The sequence below is a fragment of the Octopus sinensis genome, linkage group LG4 (assembly GCF_006345805.1).
Source record: "Octopus sinensis linkage group LG4, ASM634580v1, whole genome shotgun sequence".
NCBI lineage: Eukaryota > Metazoa > Mollusca > Cephalopoda > Octopoda > Octopodidae > Octopus > Octopus sinensis.
In genome coordinates, this window is record NC_043000.1 from 104,409,338 (window position 1) to 104,425,159 (window position 15,822).

The window sequence follows — 15,822 nt, forward strand, 5'->3', positions numbered from 1 at the left end:
GGGTTTAAATGATCTTTTTCTATCGTTGCAGAGTTTTAGAGACAAAATAAAAAAAAAACAAAACTGCAAGACCTCGAAGGTTTGCGGCTATAGTCAAAGCAAGCTAAATTTAAATATAATAACATCAAAACATGTAAATAACTGAGTTTTAACGAAACATTCGATAGTAAGGAACAAGCGATGGTTTGTGTCGACATAGTAAATTACGTAGAGTTACCCCCCTTGGATTAAAAACCAAAATACCCACTCAGAGAAATGTTTTCACGAAGTAAATCGTTAATCGGGCATTTCTGAAAAGGTGTAAAAAAAAAAAAAAAACCCTGCAAAAATATGAATGCTCAATATCAGTTAACTTCCTTTAGCATGCTGATGTGTGTGTGTATGTAAAGCATGCTGATAAAACACTCTTACACTACTAAAGAACTTTCGCACTATGTACGAAAATTGTTCACTATCATTTAAACATGGCATTTGTTCTTTGAAGTAATATTCATATTTACCTCAGCATAATGTTAATTTCGAGCGCAAAACTCCTAAACAAGGAAATGGGCATTAATTTAATGAATAGACAACTGGCACGTGTTATATTAACCCCGGGGGAAAGTGGTGTAGCAAGAGTTCTCATTAAAGACAATTTTTGCACTTCCATGGCATGATAAGCAAGAGGAAATTTTTCACAGTTGCACTTAGTGCGTAACTTTCCTCTTAGCCCATCTCTCTTATTATGCCTCTGCTGGAGGGATGCATAGTAAAGTCAATCTTAGAGATATCTGAACAGAGAAGTTAGCTTAAGTGTACAGACTGTTGTGTGTGTTTGTGTGAGTGAGAGATAGAGAGGGGGTTTAGAAGAATAATAGGAAAGTCTTTATCGTTGATAAACAAATAAAGTTTTACGCTAATAAAGCAGTAACTAGGTCACAACAGGTCCCAGAAAAATATTCACAAAAAACAAAAAAAAAAAACAAAACAAAAAGGTGAAGTGGTGTGGTACATGACAGAAGAATACAATTGAAAAATGTCCATTTCCAAATGCAATTACATGTAGGATGTATGTTAGCAGAGAAACTATAAAATACTAGTAGAGATGCCAGGCGTTGCCTGTGTTACATGCAATTGAAGAATTAGACTTTTCTGTTATATTTTCTCTAATGAACTGGAATACCTATGATTCGAATTTCATCAAAATTGCAGTTGAGGGTTCTTTCCCTCTTTACACACCCTAATAAAAAATTTAATCATGACACATGTATCCCATACTACTGATCTTTATGCGCAGAATCCAAAATTCCAATCTCATGGAACCTGTTAAAAGGATTTTGCTCCTGAAAAAGGATGTCATGGAGCTCTAAAATGTGGGAGTTAAGGTCCCTATTAGGGGAGAAGTTGAATTGTTGAGAATCTTTTTATCTTGGGTCTTATATGTATTGTTCGAATTTCTTTGAAATAGAAAATACATGTATGTTCACTGGATTTGTAAAAGCGAGCAAAGCTACAGGAAACCAAAAGACGAATGATCACAATAAGCAGTCAGCTACTCTGCCCTAGTCGTTACCACTCCCAATGTAGGATTCCTCACTATACAGGTGACAAGCATAGCTGTAAGATGCATTATGGATCTATAGCAATTGGAAGGGCATGACCCAACTCAAACATTAACAACTGAGTGATGTGAGGGCTAAGGGGAAATGAAAGTGTCACCTCTGGAGTTTGCAAATGACCACTATACTGATACGTAACTGGACAGAATAAATTTACAATCTATAAATGTCTTTCAATAATAGTCTCTCATCTGGGAAGGCCTTGAAATCAATGTTACCATCGGGGGACTATGTGTGACCCAGTGATAATAAAAAGACTCAAAGGAGGTCTGCAACTAAATAACTTTACTGAACACTTTGCAACTGAATCAGTGGAGGCAAAGATGCCTCTCATTTACTTGACAATTTATGCACTGCAGAAATCACAATCTAAGTATATCTCAAAGCAAACTCTTACACCGTTGTACCATTGAATTACAAATAATGCTCATCTTTTATGCTTGGGTGGATCTATAGATTTCAAGAGTACAACTGTATTCGTCTTTGCTTAGATAAAATGACTAAATTGTGGGTGTTAAGTCCCCATGAAGGAGTCTTTGTAACTTCCAAGAAGATGAAATTTTAGAAGTATTACTTCATTTGTGTCTAATATCTATGGTTAAAATTTCATCAACAGCAAAAATATATGAATTTTCATGGGGGTTATGGCCCTTATGCATAGAATATAATTTCCAAATTTCATAAAGATCCATTCAGTACTTTTGACCTAGTTTTGGATCATAAAAAATGACTAGAATTTGGGAGCTAAGGCGCCCATTAGGGGTTTAGAATCCTCATGAGAAGTGGAAACTTTAAGAATACTTCTTGATGTGTGTCAATTACCCATGATTGAAATTTCATCAACATTGAAAATTTATGAATTTTCATGGGGGTTCTACTCCCTTTAAGCCATCTCAAATTATACCCGCCCTTATGCATTGAATCTAAGTTCCAAATATCATAAGGATCCAGTCTGTAATTTTGGTCCATGAAATTGTATGAAACACACAGCATTATCCTTCTCCCTAGGCTTGGATTTTGTGTTCCAATTTCATTAGGATCAGTGCAGTAGTTTTCAAATGTATAAGTAACACACGAACACACATAAAGACATTTTCTTTTATATAATAGATATGAATATGAATGAAACTGGTTGTGTAGTTCTCAAGTTTTAGGGATTCACACAGACACACATTCTCATCTTTATATATATAGATGACTATAAAATAGGAGAAAGATTAAAAGCTGGAAGTTGTTATGCCATGCCATGGTTTTGACTGTCATAGAGCAGTAACTCTGAGGCAAGATTTCAAAAAGGATTGTTTTATTATGTAAAATCACTTCTTAAAAGGCTTCTAAAACATACTGAATGCACCAAAAAGTAAGAGTTTAACTGGCTGAAAAACATCATAAAAACAAAACAAACAAACAAAAAACAACAAAACAATGTGATTTACTAACATTGTCAACTGCTATGTTAGCATAAAGAGATCATGTGACTAGGAAAACTGATTTTACTATTGAGCCAAATATCAAGCATATAATCATATACTGTGATGCAAGATAGTGAGAAAGGCAATTAATATTTATATCTTTGTGATCAAACACAGACAACATTCACCACAAAGTGATATCAAATACAAGGCACACTGTTGATTCTACCACTTATACATTTTATATTAGCATAAAGTTGAAAATACTATCATCCAATATCCATGGTGTACTATTAGCTGGTAGACTTAATCTGCCACCCTAGCCCTTCAGATCTGTTAGTAGAGTTCACTTTGTTGCAAACATCCAAGCTAGTTCTCTGGTCTGAAGACAACTGATTTTTGAGATACTGCAGAAGGACATGGGTGCTTTTCTTCTTTTCCTGACAAAGCTATTACAAAAATTTTATATGCAATACAAGACATAATTTAGTGAGTATTTTTCATGCTCAGAGGCTGTGAGTTCAGTTTTTAGGCATTTGTTATTGCTTATCCCAATTTGACAAAACCTATCAGGATCAAGCAAAACCTATGATAAAAATGATTCAGCTATCATTAAGTTGTTTTGCATACCAAGACATTGTCAAAGGTGTCCAACCTTTACCAAGACAGTAGAGTATAATTTGAGTAAGATTTAGCTACTATTTCTAGAAGGTCATCCATTCATTTATACATCAATATAGCAAGTCTCAGAAATACATTGGAACCAAACAAATTGAAACTATTCAACTTCTGCAAGAAAAAAAAAAAGATTTTTATACAATACTAGCATGTGTAAGTTTTGTTGTGAAGCTCCTATTGTTTAATGTCAAACACTGATCTTTTAAGCAAGTTTTTAACTGAGCAGAGTGAAAAGACTTTGACAAACAACAATTTGTAGTATGCCTCCAAAGATGTTATTATGTCCATTGTGAACACACTTAAGTTTTAAGTGCATCAATTCACTTAACATATATTCATATGTACATGGATATACACCTACACTCATGCACACACAAACATACACATGCATGTAAACCACATTATATATATAAAGATATATTTATATATATATATTCACACACACATTTACAAACAAACACATGCATACATACATCAATACACATACACACACAGGCCTCTTTGTTAGAATATCGGATTCATTGTTTTGCTGGCTTTTGCACTGAGTTCAATCCCACTAAGAACAATTTTGCCTTTCATCTTTTTGAGATTAATAAATAAAGTACTAGTTCTATATTAGGGTTAATTCTCTTTTTTTCACCCTTTCCTTCTGTTTATGTATCTCCCTTTCTGGAAGAAATCAGCTACGATCAGACCTGAGAGAGATAGGCTCAAGACACACCATATGTGACAGTAGCCTCTACAACTTCATAAAAAAGTTGAGGATCCAAAGTAAAGCTATACATATATATATATTACATAATATACATATATATATTACATATATATGCACACACATATACATGTATTTACACACACACTAATACAAGATGCAAGAGGTATTTGAGGATGTATTTAGTACTTTAAAATTTGTGCACATGTTCTCAATAAGCTTTCTTATAAGAATTTTCTATGAAACTACCTTCAGCTTCAATGACTGTTTCAATGTGGGACAGGAATCATTGACATGCCTGTATGAAATGTTCCTTATTCATTTTGAATACCAGCTGGACAATAGCAGCTTTCCATGAAGCTATCGGATTGTCAGGATGTTCATTAGTCTTCTTTTCAACAACACTTCAAACATCCATGTAATTTAAATCTAGCAAGTTTAATGTTACATGATCATAAAAACTGTCAGACATCCATTCTTTAGTTATGTGGGCTTGTGAAAAAAGTGCTAAGTTTTGTTGAAATATGTATGGCCTACTGTATCCTTCATCCATTCAGCATTCAACAGCTGTCTCTAGTACCTCAACATATCCAAAAGCATTAATTCCAAGAACTTGTGGAAAAATATGAGGTGGCATGACATGGCCTTTATTACTCACCACTTCTAACACTATCACAGTTGCTTGAAACTTAGTATGCAAATCCTTCTGATGGGGGCATCAGAAGAATCTGCACATAACCATCTGTCAGTTCTCTTGTTAGACTTTGGTCTTGGTCAAAGTTTTTCTCATCAGAAAAAAACCCAAAGCATGTCATGTTTTTGAGGGTTTTTAATCATGTTAAGTAACTGCTTGGCACAGACCAGTTTTCCTGTGTTTTTGCAGACATGAATTGGCTTCTCTTCTTAATATCTACAACTTGTATCAAATGTCCTCACCCACTGCAGCACTGACAGTTCATTCCAATGCTTGAATTTCTTTTGTGATGGACCTCATTGATTTTCCAGGATCATCATTGATAATGTTTTGAATCTGCTGGATGAAACTGATGTCCTCAAAGTGTCCAAATATTTAGAATGTTTTTTTTTTTAATTTTGTCTCCTTGCTACAGTTTAAACATTCCTGCTAGAGGATTCTAATTCTACCTGAACTTTGTGTACAAAAGATCTTGCAACATTTAGAAAGCTGGCAATTTCAAAATTGCTGTGTTCTGCACATAAGGCAACAATGACTGCATGTCTTTTCATTTCTTAGGGTAACAGTTTATATGCTAATAGGAGATCTGGATAAAAATGAGATCTTTTCGATTGGTTTGAAGGGAGTAACATACTGATAATTAAGAGTCCTCAAATACTCTGTCACCTTGTAGACAAACAAACATATATATATAAATACATACACATAGGCAGACATGACTATGGATATGGATTTCACTTTATTATCTTGTAGTTTTAAGTTTTTTCTCTCACCGCATGGCACCTCAGGCAAATTTCTTCTGTAGCTTTGGGCTAACCATTTCCTTGAAATCAATGTAGGGAAACTGTATAAAAGCCCGTCATACAATCATATATACTTGTGTATGTATGTAGATATATGTATGCAACAAAACCTCCATAAATTAGAAACCCACACTAGAATTAGAATCCCAGTAAAGGACAATTATACAATATCAGTGTATATCATAATACAATACTAATGTATGTTATATATACTACAAAATCACCAAAAACCAAGAACTCCTAAACAAGTTCAGCCACACAAGAACTACAAATTTAATGAAAGGCAACTTAAAACAGCGAGAGCACAAGATACAGAAAAAGCACATCACATGCATATTCCCATCTTCAGCTACTAATGGACATCATTATGGTTTTGATACTACATATATATGTGCATTACTTTCTTAGACAACCCTGGAAATTATCAGTATAAGATGACAGTGGTTGGTCTAAGCTAAGCCAGATATAATTTTCCTCAGATAAAATGCAAATGGTTTTTCCCAAATGACACTGTAAACAAAATATTAATAGCTATCAGCTGTATTAGTATATTGAGTGCTTAGTTTGCTAAACCTATCAACAAATCATCAGTACACAACATACATGTTTGTGGGTGTACATGCACATGTATCTGTTTATATGCTAATGTTCTGTGTACTTGCATGAAAAACATTGAGGGAAAGAAGAATATGATGTTTATTGACATTCCTTGCTCATAAATCATCTCAGCTCTGTTTTTGTAAACAAGTGGAATAAAAATTCTACTACTTAAAAAACAGTTAAGGGTCAGTGACATGAAGGGCACCTAGCTGTAAACTATGTCCCAATATGCATTTGTCCAACCTGTGCTTGTATGGGAAAATGGACATAAAATGAATGAACATTTATATGTGCTTCTCTGTCTATCTATCTATACACACACATAGACATATATGCAAACACACACACACATATATACACATTAAATTAGTGGTGTGTTTTCTTTTGTTGCTATACTGTACAACAGAATACATCTACAGAAGGTTTTTTTTTAGCCCATACTCTATGTTACAATGGATGTAAAAATGTCTTACAAATATATTTTCATTGACAGATAGATAGTGAACAGTCATATATGCCGTACTTGAATCAGATTTCATCAGCATCTATGCGCCCTCTCTAACTATTCTTTAACACACTGCTTATAAACCCAGTTATTAAAGGATTAGGTAAAATGGACAGACCAACATGCATACATAGCACTTTCTCGGCAGCTAATTTAAATATTAAATAAGTGATGTGTTAACAGAGCCATAAGGTATACTTATGGGTTTACTTCTTTAAGAAACACTTTTAATGTCACATTGAAAGTAGATATTTTGGTTGATTTACATATTTTTTGCTGTAACCAGAAAAAATGCTGCATGTATTTTTTTTCATTTCTTAGTAAGCAGAGCCTACAATGCACATTGTGACCAGCTTATTAGCACTTCTAATTTCACAAGATCTTAGTCCATTCCAAGTTTAAATTCTGTCAAGGCTGATTTTGTCTTTCACCTTTTCGAAGCCTATTGAATAAGTACTAGTCAAGAACTAGGGTTGATATAATCAACCAAATCCCTCCTCTTAAAATTACTGACTTTGTGCCAAAATTTGGAACCATTCTAATCATTGCTATTATCATTATTAGTTGTATTGTCAAGGCAGTGAGCTTAAGAATTGTTACAGTGCTGGGCAAAATGCTTAGTGGCATTTCATCTTTACATTCTGAGTTCAAATTCTGCCAAGGTCGACTTTGCCTTTCATCCTTTCAGGGTTGATAAATTAAATACCAGTGAAACACTGGGGTCAATGTAATCAACTAGTCCCCTTCCCATAAATTTCAGGCTTTGTGCCTTTAGTAGAAAGGATTATTAGTTGTATTGTCACATCATTGAAGACTGTGTCTTTGGAGTTACATGTACCACATTCCTGACAGCTTATTCAGCCTCATTTTGACTGTAGTTTGATTTTAAAATATATAAAAAAATGAATTTCATTCTTATGAGACAAAGTTAAGTAATGGTCAGAGTTTACAGGGACTACCAGATTCATAATGAATAAGTAAGTAGTGGCACTCCATTGGATACAACAATGAGTGTTCCAGTTGATCTGATCAATGGAACAGCTGACTTGTGAAATTAACATGCAAATAGCTGAGCACTCCACAGACATGTGTATCCTTAATGTAGTTCTCAGGGTGATTCAGCATGACACAGAATGTGATAAGGCAGGCAATGTGAAATAAAGTGTATTGCTCAAGCACACAACACATTACTAACATTGGAACTCATGACCTCATCATTGTGAGTCAAATACCTCAACCACTGAACCACATGCCTTCACTATTCATAATGATGAAGCACTATATCTTTTAGGTGCAGGCATGGCTGTGTGGTAAGAGGTCTCTTTCCCAACCATATGGTTCTGAGTTCAGTGCCATTGCATGGCTTTTAGGTGGGTGTCTTCTACTGTGACCCTGAGCTGATCAACACTTTGTGAGTGGATTTGATAGATGGAAGCTGAAAAAAAGCCCATTGTATATGTGTGTGCGTGTGTGTGTGTATACATACACACACACACACACACATATATATAAATTGAAGAGTATTACATATCCATTACGGCTGATCTTACCAATCAGTTTCACACCAGGGATTCAACAGAATGTTAGGTAACAGTCCAATTATGTAACCCTGCCCTCTTCAGTGATGGTAGTAATAGAATGAAATATGGTAACAACAGTCAACATATTTCATTCCATCTTGAGTGCAAGGTCACATAATTGGACTGTTATCTAACACTCCATTGAACCCCTACAGTGAAACTGATTGGTAAGATTGGCTGTAATGGATATATAATACTGTACACTTCAATTAATATACTCAGTCTACTGACAAATATATGAGAGCATTTTTTGACATAGACTTTTAGATGGTTGTGTGTGTGTGTGTGTGTGCTTGTGTGTTTGCTTCTTGTTGTCTTGACATCAAGTGATAGCTTTAAGTAAGTGTCACAGCTATGCAAATGGTGTCCTTCATTTTCAATGTTCTGAAAACATATCTAGTCATGGGTAAAAATTGCCTTACTTGGAAACAGGTGAGGGTTGGTGATAGGAAAGGCATCCAGCCATAGAAAATCCATCTCAACAAATTCCGTCTAACCTATATGAGCATTACATATGAGAGATGGTTCAACAAATACAATCAGACAATTAATTATACATTTGACTGTGTATATATTTCAATCTTGGGAATATACATCTCAAAGAAGATCTATTTATATAAAAAAGTTTTTTTATTCTACATTTTGTTTAGGATTAATGTGTTTATAATGAATGTCAAAATTCAACAAAGATTTTTTTGTTACAAAATAACGTATTCAGTTTAAACAGAAGAATAGTCTCTGTCCATAATGCAGGAAATTATTTTGTAGCAGATTGTCTATTCAATTCAAATACAATATCCTTTTGTATGCCTCTGTATGTGCTTAGTAGTTTGTGTTGGTTAGGCTTATAAACCATCAATCTTCTATTCCTTATGATCACTTCTACATAGCACAGTCTTTTCAACCAATCTGCAATGCTTAACTAAAAAACAATTATAACACTTAACAATTTTGTGTGCCATCTTTGAGAAGGCACCATGCTAATTTACTCTGCATCACTTCAATTTTGTTAAAACTGATACTAAAAATACTTTCCAAGATAGGATTGAATTACAACAAGCCAATCTGTCATAGTTCTGTGAAATCTTTCCAGTGAGGTTTAATATGTTCAAGCAAAAACTGAGAATATGAGAAAAATGTCATGGATTTGCGATATTGAGTGTTAGTTAAAATTGGTTGGTGTATAGAGTGGAAAAAGCTGACATCAAGGTAATGCCTATGATACTGCACAGAGCCTCCCAGATTGGCATGAGAGGGGGAGGAAGTTATCCTCAAATCAGATATCTAGCTTGAGTAAATGCAAGAGAGTAGACTCTGCTGAAGTACCCAAGGACCAACTGGTCATATTAAGACATGCAATGGATTAACTCTATTACCCAGCTAAGACACAGCAGGGTTTGAACTCATAACCCCCAAAAAATCAAAACAAATATGGAATACCACTTTAGATTGATAATTTATCAACTCCAAGATGATGAAAGGTAGAGCTAACATTGATAGGATTTGAACACAAAATGCAAGAAGTTGAAATAAATACTTCATGGCATTTCATCTACTGCTCAAACAACTGTCAATTTGCCAGTTATTGACAGAGCAACTTAAACACAACACATCATCTAAAGGTTAAAGCCAAAAATACAAGCATTTTTCAGTCTTCATGCAGCCAAACATGTTGACAATAATCAAACTCTCCTAGTTTTACAATCAATATTTTCAAATGTGTTCTCATTGCTTTCTTTACTACAAGCTGCTTCAACTAGAGTCAGTTCTGACCTCATTGACACATTTAGTAGTGTTTCTAGCTACATTACATAAAATATACGTAGGCAGGAGAGCTCACAGACATGCATGTGTGTATTAAAAAATGCTTATGTGCACATGAATATGCAGAAATGGGTAAATGTATAGGTATATATATATTTCTTTATTGTCCACAAGGGGCTGAACATAGAGGGGACAAACAAGGACAGGTAAAAGGATTAAGTCAATTACATTAACCCCAGTGTGTAACTGGTACCTATTTAATTGACCCTGAATGGATGAAAGGCAAAGTCGACCATGGCAGTATTTGAACTCAGAACGTAATGGCAGACGGAATACTACTAAGCATTTCACCTGGTGTGCTAATAATTCTGCCAGCTCACCACCCTAAATATATATATATGTGAGTGCTTATATTTTATTGATTAAAATTTCAATTGTACAATATCAAATCCACCCAGAAATGTTAAAATTAACACAGGTTATCTACTATGCTACAGCCAAGCTATTACCCTTCTTTCTCATACTACTTGTGCCAATATAATAAATCATATTTCTCTTTATTGAACATTTTTTCTATACCAGCAGACATTCTGGAATACATCTGAGGTTTCATTTAGATTGCCTTTTTACAGAAACTTCCAAATTCATAGAGTCATAGGTGGCACATCATGGGAAGATGTTGCCTCAGGTGACATCTATATTTAATTCAATGTTACATATGTTTTATTATAAGATAGAAGTTACAAAAGTATATATGTAGAAAGAAAACATATAGAGACTTTCATATCTGTAATTCTTTAGACAAAGATTAAAAAAATAATACAAATTTATACTTGGATGCTGTTTATAATATAATACTATAAATGGCAGTTGAGGGTTCTAGTCTTGAGAGTCACTTAGCAACTTCACAAGTAGCACTAAGTATACACTGTAAAGTGGTTTGGGTTAGAAAGGACATCCATTTGTTGAAACCATGCCAAAACAGACGTTAGAGCATGATGCAGTCCTCTGACTTACTGGGTCCTGTCAAACTGTCTAACCCATGGAAGATAGATGTTAAATGATGATGATAATTATGATTCATCTATACCCACATACACACAGGTATATACATATATACATACACCTAAACATCCACATATGTATATATGTGTATAATTTTCTACTCTGTTGTGTATGTGTGTGTGTATATATATATATACACACACACACACACACATGTATGGTGATTGCTCCATCTTCACAGATGATTGCTGTCCCTTTGTGCTTCCTTGTTGTTAATGACACTTCTGACTTCCCATCCATGTCCTTTCTGATGACTATTCAGTACAACTAAAGATATCTCTGCACTTCAAACTGGCTAGGTTTGCACATGTCACCACACTTCCATTGTTATAAGATTTTTAGTAGATGAAATGACAAATGAGATCACCACCAGTAGTGGGGAAACAGTTCAGGATTTTCAGGGTTTTGAAAAGTATGGAACCACCTCTTCACCACTATTGCTTCAAGGTCTACTCTCTCCCAGAGTATTAGCACTTGCCAGTGTGCCAGCTATAGGTTAATTTGCATGTAACTAATGACTGACCAGCCAGTCGACCAGTCAGCAAACCAACCAGCCAAGCAACCAACACACATACACATACATCCACACACGCACACATATCTGTGCATGTATTTATATATATATGTACATATATGGCTAACAATCTGTCCTCCATTCTATACTGCCCAGGTTTAGATCTTATTGAACATCCTACACCAGAGAGTGAGAACAGGACAACACTACAGAGAAGACACTTTCACCTACAGTATCAATACAACACAGGGGAAAACAACACAGTCTTATGTCATTACTCGATTGCAGAGATTCCAATTTTTCTATTGGAGTGTTCAGCCATAGGCAATGCTGTCCCAGTAGGGTGGTCAACTAGGAACTTCATCCCTGGCCATTAGATATAGACAGAGGTGAAAGATATATATAGCAACACAATAAAGAATGGAGAATTACTCATCTTTAATTAATAGTTGACAACATATAAGATTCTGACATATATTTCTGTTATGCAGGCATGTAAGATGTTTTATTTCTGTACAACTAATTGATTCACAATTAAGTAAATCCAAAGATATACATAAGAATAACTTTTCACAAGAGTAACGTTTCCAAGGCATTCCTTCTAAAGGAAGTTGAAGAGAACTGTATGTTGTAGCAGTAGAATTAAGTGAGCAAAACACCTTACAAAGCAAGAGAACAAGAAGATAAAGGAAGGGAAGGATAGAAATGTAGATGTGGTAATGAAGTATGATATGTCAAGAATGTTAGTCACATTTAAACCAATGCTGACTGAGTGGACACTGAAAAAAAAATATATAATTTCAATTGTAATTAAGAGCAACTTTATTTAGGTCAGAATGATTAAGCACATTGGCCACTGATTCTAAATAAAAGTAGAAATGAAAGATAGGATATTACAAGCATTAAGAGGATTTGAAAAAGAGAAGCAAATATTGTTGTCAGGGAGTAACAAGTTATAACCATAATAATAAAATTAATAATTTAAAGTAAACACAAAACAAAAATCTAAAAATTTTGTCAGAAAGATTAATAAGATTAAAATGAAAACAACAAATATAGCACCACCTCAGTAGTAGAATAGAAAACTAGCATTATTTTGTTAAAATTATCTAAAGACTATTTCGTTTTGGGATTTGGTTTGCAAGATTCTTTATGTAAGTTCGTGTGTTGAAGCATATTCTGTTGTGTCATTTTCTTTTTGTGCCTTATAATTTAACATACTCACCAGTAAAGTTTCCACTTATTTCTTGTTTTTATTTTCCTAAAATTTTCGTTGTGTCTTGCAACCTTTTCAAATAGTCTTAATTCTGTACATTGACAGAATCAAGATTATTGAAAAGGCTGCAAGATGCAACAAAAATTTTAGGAAAATAAAAATAAGAAATAAGTAGAAACTTTACCGGTGAGTGTTAAATTATAAGGCACAAAAAGAAAATTACTCACCCCAGACACAACAGAATATCTAAAGACTATACAGAGATTATTAATCTAGGGTTATGCATGTTCAGCTTTTATTTAAGTTAATTAGCCTTAAGGCTAATAGGGAGGTGTTTAAAAGTTTTATATATATACTAGTAGAGATATCCGGCCTTGCTTGAGATTAAAATGGCATAGTCTTTTTATTGTTTTACTTGTTTCAGTCATGTGACTGCAGCCATGCTGGGGCAACGCCATTGGTCGAACAAATTAACCACACGATTTATTCTTTGTAAGCCTAGTACTTATTCCATCAGTATCTTTTACGAAACCACTAAGTAAACACAGCAAAATAGGCTGTCAAGCAATGGTGGGGTACAAACACAAGCACATACACATATATGCAACAGTCTTCTTTCAGTTTCCATGTATGAAATCCACTCACAAGGCTTTGATCAGCTTGAGGCTATAATATATATATATATATATACAGGGGTTGGACAAAATAATGTAAACACCTAGCATCATAATTTTGAAATATGTATAAAACCCTCAAAAGCTTGTTTATTTTTATGTTTTCTGATTTATTATTAGTGTTGCTTAATATGTTTTGCTAAAATTGCTGTTTCTTTTCAGATATCATCAGGAAAAGGTAATTAAAATTCATTAAAATGACATTTCTATCGGACTTTCAAAGTGGTCAAGTTGTTGGTGCTCATATGGCAGGCACTAGCATAACGAAAACAGCCGAACTGTTTGGTGTATCAAGAAGTACTGTCTCGAAAGTAATGACAGCCTTTGAGAAAGAGGGAAAAACCTCCTTGTTGAAACAAAAACTCTGGTAGCACACTGGTAGATAAAGCAATTAAGGGTATGAAGCCAAGAAAAGCCCCCAGCCCATCAGGAATCACTGCTGAGATGCTTAAAATATCTGGTGGTATGGGTTATGGCTTAGTCACCCATATTGTAAACTAGGTAGTTCATGATGGAGTCATACCCAATGACTGGCATAGCAGCACCATAGTCAACTGCTACAAGGGTAAAGGTGATGCTTTAGACAGAAATAACTACATGGGTATCAAACTGCTGGATCAGGAGATGAAGATCATAGCCCAACAAATTAGGGAGAGAGACTGCTTAGATGAGATGCAGTTCGGTTTTGTGTCAGGTAGAAGCACCACTGATGCTATATTCCTGGTACAGCAACTGTAGGTGAAATACCTAGCCAAAGATAAACCCCTACACTTGGCTTTTGTGGACTTGGAGAAAGCTTTGACAGGGCCCCCCCGATTGCTTATCTGGTGGGCAATGTAGAAACTAGGGATTGATGAATGGTTAATAAGGGCTGGCTCCCATGCTGGTGGCACGTAAAAAGTACTATCTGCATATGGCCAATGCCAGTACCCACTGACTGGCTCTTGTGCTGATGGCACATAAAAAGCATCATCCAAATGTGTCTGATGCCAGTATCCCCTGACTGGCCCCCGTGCCAGTGACATGTAAAAAGCACTATCCAAACATGATCAATGCCAGGCCCGCCTGACTGGCTCCTATGATGGTGGCATGTAAAAAGCACCCACAACATTCATGGAGTGGTTGGCATCCAGCTGTAGAAACATTGCCAGATCAGATTGGAGCCTGGTGCAGCCGCAGGCTCTCCAGTTCATCAAACCCAAGCCATCATGGAAAATGGATGTTAAACGATGATGGTGACGATGTGTATATATATATATATAGCACATAATTGTATACATATATGCTGTAATCGCCCCAAACACTGATCAAGAATTCCTTATACTCACTGATCAGTTTTGACTATTCTTGTAGCATCATCAGTAAGGACCTCTCACTCAGCTGATTTCAGGTTTAATTCTCTATCAGCATATATGTATTCACCATAAACAGCCAAATAACTATAACTGTTACAAAACAGGAAAACTATAACTGTCGCTAAATGCAAACTAAGGGTGTTAGAACAACTACATTGCTAGAAATAAGAGCTAAAATGCTCTAGTTAAAGCACATAATTGTACACATATATGCTGATAGGGACTGTAGTCATTCAAAACACCTATCAAGAATTCCTTGATCAGAATGGACTGATCAGTTTTGGCTATTTCCGAATATGGTGAATATATATATGCTGATAGGGAATTAAGTCTGGAATCAGCTGAGTGAGCAGTCCTTATTGATGACACAATGGAAATAACTGAAACTGATTGGTCAATATAAGGAATTCTTGATTGGTGTTTTGGGTGATAACAGTCTCTGTTAGCATATATGCTTACAATTATGTACTTTAACTACAGCATTAGAGCATTTTAGCATTTGTTTCTAGCAATGTAAATGTTCTAACACCCTTAGTTACATTTAGTGACATTTATAGCTTTCCTTTTTGGTAACACATTCTGTATAGCTCTTTATATTACTTTGTATATATATACGCATTTTGTTACTAATTGATTTCTACAGTTTAATAAA

General features: G+C 34.8%; 1 protein-coding gene and 1 non-coding gene across 2 annotated transcripts in view; both read right to left on the minus strand.

Moving 5' to 3' along the window:
* LOC115210894 overlaps positions 1 to 15,822 on the minus strand; it is a 44,989-nt gene that overhangs the window by 24,895 nt on the left and 4,272 nt on the right. The gene's annotated exons all lie outside the window — the stretch shown is intronic.
* On the minus strand, positions 9,510 to 9,613 carry LOC115211370. The gene has a single exon (XR_003881632.1). It is a non-coding gene; the product is annotated as a U6 spliceosomal RNA (small nuclear RNA).